The sequence below is a fragment of the Oryx dammah genome, unplaced genomic scaffold (assembly GCF_014754425.2).
Source record: "Oryx dammah isolate SB20612 unplaced genomic scaffold, SCBI_Odam_1.1 HiC_scaffold_2, whole genome shotgun sequence".
Classification (NCBI taxonomy): domain Eukaryota; kingdom Metazoa; phylum Chordata; class Mammalia; order Artiodactyla; family Bovidae; genus Oryx; species Oryx dammah.
This window is the reverse complement of record NW_024070186.1, coordinates 194811738-194820126: the sequence shown is the minus strand read 5'-3', so window position 1 is coordinate 194820126 and position 8389 is coordinate 194811738.

Genomic DNA, 8389 nt, shown 5'->3' with positions numbered 1-8389 from the left:
GAGACAGCAGAGTTCATTAACCCATGTAAACCAACCCGTCCCTAGCTTAAAGACCTCACCTCTTCCTTATCTCACTCTCACACAGGAGTCAATACTTCCTGTCCCCTAAATTACCCCAGGGCCAGCTGCCAGGCAACTTGAGATAGTGAAGTCACTCAGTCTGACTCTTTGCAACTCCATGGAATGTAGCCCACCAGGCTCCTCTGTCCATGGGATTTTCCAGGCAAGAGTACTGGAGTGGGTTGCCATTTCCTTCTCCAGGGATCTTCCCAAACCAGGGATAGAACCCCAGGTCTCTCGAATTGCAAGCAAATGTTTTACCATCTGAGCCACCAGGGAAAGCTTGAGATACCCCGATGGTAAAGCCTTCCAGAATTATTCCAACAAGCCAATCCTAAGCTGCTCACTCTGCTGTATCTTGCTTCTCCCAATAAAACTCCAATCAAAAAGAAAAAAAAAACCAACCCAAATCAAGGCTGGGCTCAGGCTTTCTCCTCACTCCTATCTTGTGCCCCTTAACCAAAACCTGATGCTTTCCTTGCCCCTGCGCGGCATGTGGTGACCCTGCTCTGGGACCTGTGAGTATAATCGACTTTCTTCCAAGTCTTGCTCTCGTTTCCTTCTGTGGCTGCACCAACTTCACCATATGTACCCAACATTTATATTCTTAGGACACTGCAGGCTTGAAGGAGAGGGCCAAGGGAAAGAAATGGGGAGAAAGGAGGAAGAATGTCCAACTCACCTCAGTGAGTGCTGAAGACACAAATTATATACTTTCAGAAGAAATCTTCCTGTTAGGGAGAGTCTAACGTTCAAAGGCTAAGGAACCACCGACACTCCCACCAGGATCAGAGTGTCTGACCTGAGTGATGTCCGTCAGTGCTGGGAGGAAGATCAGCCTCCTAGAAGCAAAGAAGAAGGATGAACATTAAGCAAAGGTATTTTTTTAAGTTGTTTTCTTTTTTTTTTTTTTTGATGTGGATCATTTTTAAAGTCATTATTAAATTTGTTACAATATTGTTGCTGTTTTTTTATTTTTTGGTCTTTTGGCCTTGAGGCATGTGGGATCTCAGCTCCCCAACCAGGGATCAACCCCACACCCCTGCATTGGAAGGTAAAGTCTTAACCACTGGATCACGGGGGAAGTCCCTGAGCCTTTGCTGGTAGCATTAATATTGGCTACCAGCTAATAGCTGAGAGGTCCCTATGCCCCCAGGAACTTCTTCTGAATGGTTTAAAAATATTAACTCATTTACTATTTACAATAAGACTATGAAGTAGGTACAATTACTATTTCCATTTTATAGATTAGAAGTTAAGTACGTCGCTTGTGATCTCACAGTTAGTGTCAGAACATATATTCCCCAGCATCAAGCTGTATATACATGGATTTACTGCAAGACCAGAAAAGGCTAGGGACATGGGATTTCCTAAGCAGATGGGGTAGCGTGTGCAAAAGCAGCAGTAAAAGAGATGGAGGGAGATCTCAGTGTGTAGATTGTCTTAAAACGCCGCTGGAAAAAATTCACAACTCTTTCTGAAAAATATCCCAGCTTGGTACAATAAAGGAGGATTAAGGAAGTTTTGCTACCACCAGAGTGCTTTCTCTGATCTTGGTGTTGTCAGTGTCTGTGGCAGAATGAAGTCTCTTAGAAGAGTCGCTTCTAGGGCAATAAGGGAATATATACATCAGAGATAATAATACTACTTGTTATCATGGTATTATATGCCCAGTACATCTTCTGTATGTCTGAATTATATGTTAACTCTTTAATTACATTCAACAACACAATGAGGAAGGGATAATTAGATTTGCATTTTACAGGTTCCAACAAATACAAGGGAATGGCTAACAAACAGAAGTGTGAAAGATCTACCAGGCAAATAAAACGAGTGTGGGGCATACTAGCATAAAAAGGTGGCAATGGTGGTCAGAACGGGGGCCTCGTGGGCAAGCAAATCCACTCTTGCTGGGGAATCTGAAAATATTTTCACCTAATTCGGTCATAGAAGTTTTGCATGTAATATATAAAATGCAGTAATTGGGGACTTCCCTGGTGGTCTGTTGGTTAAAACTTTCCATTCCAATGCAGGGGGCACTGGTTTGATCCCTGGTCGGGGAACAAAGGTCCCACATGTTGTGAGGTGTGGCTAAAAATTAATAAAATAAAATGCAGTAATGAAAAAATTATCAAAGTCACATTGTTGATTGATAGAGCAAGTTGTAGAACAATAATACAACATTCAGTAAGAATCCAGAAACTAAAGTCCAAAATATACATTGTTCTAGGGGCACATGGCCAGGTACAGAAGTGAATAGAAAAAGATTTGCATAAAGTGAAGAGTGCTTAATTCCAGAAAGGGGAAAGAAGAGGGGACAGAGTATAATGGCCAAATGGAATTTGACTCAAAATGTTTTCTGGAAAAGTTTGCCTATTCCTTGTGCAATACTATTAACAATAACATTTTTGTTTTGCCAAAGATACGATTTTGTTTTAGCTTTCACTCTTACTCTTTCTTCTACATTTAACCTCTAGAAAGCCAATGTCTGATTCCAGAAAATAAATGCACCATTAGGGCATTGGTGAGTATAACAAAGAAAATGCCTTGAGGTAATTCCAAACGATAATAGATAAAATAATTTCAACAGTGTAAAATTTTAAAGATTGGTTCTGGGATTTCCCGGCAGCAAATTTGGTGTGTCAGCTCCCCGAGGAGCTACTTTACAGCTGCTGGGAACAGGGAGGTATTAAATAATATGAAGTTCCTTTTCACAATTTTGTCTTTACGCTTTTATGTTTACAATCTTTGCTTACTAAGGGGAGTCATTCAAGACTTATTACAATGTTTTAAGTACTCATCTGAGCAATAAACTCATTCATTCACCCATTTAACTGCAGGGTCTTCCTTATGAGGCAATGTGCAGACCAGGGAGAAAAGAAATGATGGACCAGTTAGACATGAAGAGTTCTGCTTACTTGGGGAGGAAAGACCTAAATGGGGTCTGAGGGTCAGCGAGGGGCTTTAGCCTTCTCCAGGGCAGCGGGGGGAGGCTGCCGGGAGCGAAGGCTGCGATCAAGCGGGCGGGGGCGCACCCAGGCCAGCCCTGCATCCCCGGCAGTCGCCCGAGGAGAAGCCCACCTGGCCGCGAGCTCTGGGGCTGCATCCACGTTGGACCAGCCCTGCCCTCCATAGTCGACGGAGAGGGGGCGGGGCTTCAACCAGGGCCCGCCCGCGACAGCGAAGCGCGGGAGGCCGGGGCGGTACTTCCGCCTCTCAAGGTGCCACTTCCGGATCCGGTGGGGATAGCTGCCGGGTCAGTTTAGAGCGGCGATGCACTGGCGGGTGATTTGAGTTATGGCTCGCGAGTCGTCGGGGATGTTGGGCCGCAGCTCGAGGCGGAAGGGTGAGGCAGAGGGCGACCTGGCGGGGACTGTGTCTGCGCCGCCTGCCATTGACTTCTCGGCCGAGAGCTCGGACCCCAAGCGTGATGATGAGGGACCGGCCTGGGCATCTAGGTAGAAGGAGCAGCTCGTGGGTTAGAATGTGTGTCCAGCTCACTTCCGTTAACCTTTGAGTAGGAAAGCCATAACCGTCAGAAAATTCTCTCACCTTCACCAGGAAAATAAGAGATGTCAGAGGAAGACTCTGCTACCCGGTTCAGAGTTACTCTGAGTTGGAAAATGACGCTGAGCGCACGGCCCCTGGAGTCGTCTCCCAGGAGCCGAAACTGAAGGATCGAAGCTAACGGAAGAAAATAACGGCTTTGGGTTACACTTACCAAGAGCTGCCCACAAATAGGTCAATTCATTTAATTCTCATGTAACCCTGTAAGGTTGGGTGAAGTGGGATCTTTACAAATGAACAACTGAGACAGGTTAAATAATTTGTTTAAAAATCACAGCTACTAGTGGTGGGACTCCGTGTAAACAAACTGGATACAGATATTACTTATCAAGTTTGTAATATTATCGGAGACGCCTGTTTCTCCCTCAGCTGGAGGCATGGCCAAATTATGGAATATCAAGTTACAAAATACTATGTTACACTAAACATGGAAGTTGCCCAGGACATAGTTCGGAGTGGAAAACAAAATTCAAGTTGCAGAAAAATGTGTTTTTAGCCATTGTTTTTGCAAAACCAAACCCTTTCGAAACAATGCTGTTCTATTGTAGTACACACTTACCTATGTAATTGAATAAAGATTGGAGTAATATATACTAAACCGACAACTGTGTAGAGGAGGGAGGAGGGGGCATAGGGATTTAAGAGAGTCATGGTAGAACAAAACTTTATTCTTACAAAGTTTAATAATTTGAAAAATAAAATCCATCTGATGGAGTGAGGATATAAGGGTTATGAGAATATGGGCATCAAAATAAAAGTTCTCAGGGACTCCCAAAGGAACATTAAAAGTCATTTTTAACAGTGCAGTATTTCATTAGTCTCAAGGAGCTTTAAAAAAAAGAAAAGTTATCTCAGAACTGCCCTTGTTCCACATTACATGGCTTATATTGGATGGAAACTGAGAGGCATTAAGTAAAATTAAATATCTTTTCAAATATGCATCCTGATATTTTCAGTTGAGATATTTTATAGCTTAACTTTATAAAATGGTGATTATTATTTATATATTCACTTTTAATAGTAACAACTCACTGAAATCATATATCTGACTAGCCCTATATAAAAATTGTTAAAAACAATATCTGTTGCCTGTTGCACTGGGGTTGAGGCCCCAAAACTTAAAAGAGAGAAGTCCAGGGATTGAAATGGGAGTGACACACTCTTAAATTGCCAATAACCACGTTAAATCACCATTTCAAGTGTGTCTGTTGACAAAAGGAATATTAAGGAACGATTTTGGCTTGACGATCCCTTTAGTAATTGACCTTGTTTGGGGAAGTAAAGAGGAAAGCAGAAATAGATGTGCTTACCAGAAAAGTCTGTTCATCTGGGACTTGTCATCCCACGTTGGCCAGACGGTATGGAGTGAGGGTTCTAATCCTGATGACATCACAGCTGTTGCCTGGTAGCCAGGCAGATCAACAGAATCTTCACAAGGCATTACCTTAGGCTGTTCCTTACCCTAATAAGAGGCTGGAAATCTAGTTAAGCATATGTATTTATTATTGCTGTGTAATAAATTACCCCCCAAGCAAGCATTTATTTTTTTCCCATGGTTTCTGAGGGTCAGGCATCTGAGAGCAGCAAAGCTTGGTGGTCCTAGCTCAGTGTCTCCTAAGGTGGCTGTCCAACCGTTGTCTTGCTGCAGACATTTTAGGGTTCTAGGGAAGAAGAATCTGCTCTAAGCACACTTCCATGTTGTTGGCAGGCTCAGATCCTCATCGCCTGGGCTTCGCTCACAACATGGTGGTGTGTTTCCCCTAGAAGGAGGGATGAGGGAAAGAAAGCAGAGTGGGAGTCACAGCATCTTTTAAACTAATCTTGGACACCTTAGACCATCAGTTCTCCATATGCTAACCATCATACAAACTAACCTTAGTTCACTGAGAGTGGGAACTTGAAAAGGGTGTGAAGACAGGTGGGCAGAGATCTGTGGGGGCCATCTGGAAGGCTGCCTATCAAGGTGTCGTACCTTTGGTCAAACTCTCATACTCCCTGATCATTGCTAGATACCTACAGGTGGTTGGAGCTGTTAGAGTAAAAAGAGAGGAATTAGAGACACTGTAGAATTAGAGACAAACTGGAGAAGATCGGGTCCCAGTGTGTGACTTGGACAATTCCTTAACACGAGATGAATAAGTAGTTAGGAAAGATGATAAAATGGATCCAACGCCGAGTTTTACACAGTACACTAAGCACGTTATTAGTCACCTTATATACTCAAATAATCTGTTTATTGATCCATCAAGCAGTATCTTCTAACTCCCTACCACAGAGATGAGAAATTTATACCTCCTCCCATCTCATTACCTGCAAACATGCATGGATAGACCACTAATTCTATTAAGGTTTATAGCACTTACCTTATCTTTACTGCTAAGTACTGCTAAGTCACTTCAGTTGTGTCCGACTTTGTGCGACGCCATAGACAGCAGCCCACCAGGCTCCCCCATCCCTGGGATTCTCCAGGCAAGAACACTGGAGTGGGTTGCCCTTTCCTTTTCCAATGCATGAAAGTGAAAAGTGAAAGGGAAGTCGCTCAGTCATGTCCGACCCTCAGCGACCCCATGGACTGCAGCCTTCCAGGCTCCTCCATCCATGGGATTTTCTAGGCAAGAGTACTGGAGTGGGGTGCCATGGCCTTCTCTGACCTTCTCTTTGGTAATCATCATTATTGATGTAACAGGATAATTGATAAAGGTAGCTATTGGAGACATTCTCTGATGTTACTGATCTGTCTCTCCCAATAGGTGACAAAGTCCATCTGAATATTGATGTGAAGGTTTCACTAGGGTGCTTAGTGATGGGGAAGGTAAGGGAGAGACTAGGTAGGCATCTGTGCATACACACATACACACAGGGACACACACATCCAGACGCATACAAACACACGCCCATTCTGCCAAAAAGAGGAGGCCTTCCTCAGGGATGCCAGCCCCCACTTTGAGATCCCCACCCCTGCCATGAAGAAATTTCCATCTCTTTAGAAAGTTTTGTCTTTGCTTCACCAGGAGGAAAAAGCTACACGTGCATGCAGTGGAAGTGGAGAAGGTGGGTGAAGACGCTCTGTGCAGCCACCGGCCACCAGTCGTTCAGTCACTAAGGCTTCTGTCCTGCTTCTTGTATGACTCTGTCCCTGCTCTGGAAGCTGTGACCTCAGGAACCATCGCTGCTCTGGCCCCCTCTCATGAACGCTGAGGTCAAGAGTCTTAGTCATCTGCGTGGTCCCTTGACTGCCGTGAGAGTGATGAGTGAAGATGGAAAAGGAACCCTGGGGCAGCTCCTGAAAGGCCCTATGGGCCTTACAGAGGAGTCTAAACCTTGTTCTCACAAGGCCTAACCAGTTCTTCAGCCACTCCTGCTTCCTTTCTCCTCTTATCGCCTCTTTTTTTCTTTGAAATGAACTAGATTCATTCCTACTCCTGGGTGTTTGTACTTTCTTTCTGTCTCAGGACACCTCCCAGGTCTTAATATTGAGTTGTTTTTTTTTAAAGAAACAGGTACAAAGTGTGCGTGGTCCCATAGACTGTGTGCTCAGTTGCTTAGTCACATCTGACCCTGCGACCCCATGGACTGTAGCCCACCAGGCTCCTCTGTCCATGGGATTCTCCAGACAAGAGTGGGTTGCCATGGCCTCAGGGGACCTTCCCAACCCAGAGATTGAACCTGCCTCTCCTGAGTTGCAGGTGGATTCTCTACTGCTGAGTCACTCAGCAGTAAAGCCCACAGGTACAGAGTAAGTACCCTTTATATTTTATTTCATTTTAAAAGATTTATTTATTTGGCTGTGCCAGGTCTTTGTTGTGGCATGCAACTTTTACCTCTAACTAGTGAAATTTGTGCATCTTCTCCTATGTTATGGGCCTTACGGAATTCCTTTTGGTTACCGATATGTTTAGTATTGCCTGTTTATCTGTATCATGTTTCTAGTTTTTTAATTAATTTATAGGCAGCCTAGATATATTCTGAGCTTCCTTGTGGCTCAACTGGTAAAGAATCAGCTTGCAATGCAGGAGAGCTGGGTTCGATCCCAGGGTTGGGAAGATCCCCTAGAGAACGGAAAGGCTACCCACCCCAGTATTCTGGCCTGGAGAATTCCTACAGTCCATGGGGTCGCAAAGAGTCGCACATGACTGAGCGACTTCCATTTTCACTTTAGATATATTCTGGATATGGAATAAAAATTGACTCATGTTTTAGACTTGGACAAATAGGTGCATTGTGTGCTAATTTAAATAGATGGAGAAGGATAGTATAAAAGTGTTAGGAGGAACATTAACAGTTCACTTTCAGACAAATTTGAGAAGTTTTTAAGCCTTCTGAGAGAACAAGTCTGTGTTGCAGAGATACATTTGGGAGTTGTCAGGTTATTGGTGGTATGTAAACTGATAGCAATGCACGTGGTTATCTCCTGAGAATTTGGGGTGACATGACAAAAGCCCTACAAAATTACACATTTGGAGAAGGAGGGTCCAGAAAGGGATACTGAGATACTGAGATGAAGGACCAGTAAAACAGAGAACTAGAATTGTGTGATATCGTGGAAGCCAAGAGAGGAACATGTACCTTCCCCCACCCCCAATTTTTGCCTGCGTGTGGTTTCATTGCACGGTTGTACCCTAACTGCTCTTCTACTTGGAATTTGGATTTATTTCAGTGCTTTTCTATTGTAAACTATACCTTGGTAGATACACACACACACACACGGCTTTTTTTTCTTTTGGTGGACATTCTTGTATTTATCTTTTTTCACCACTCTATT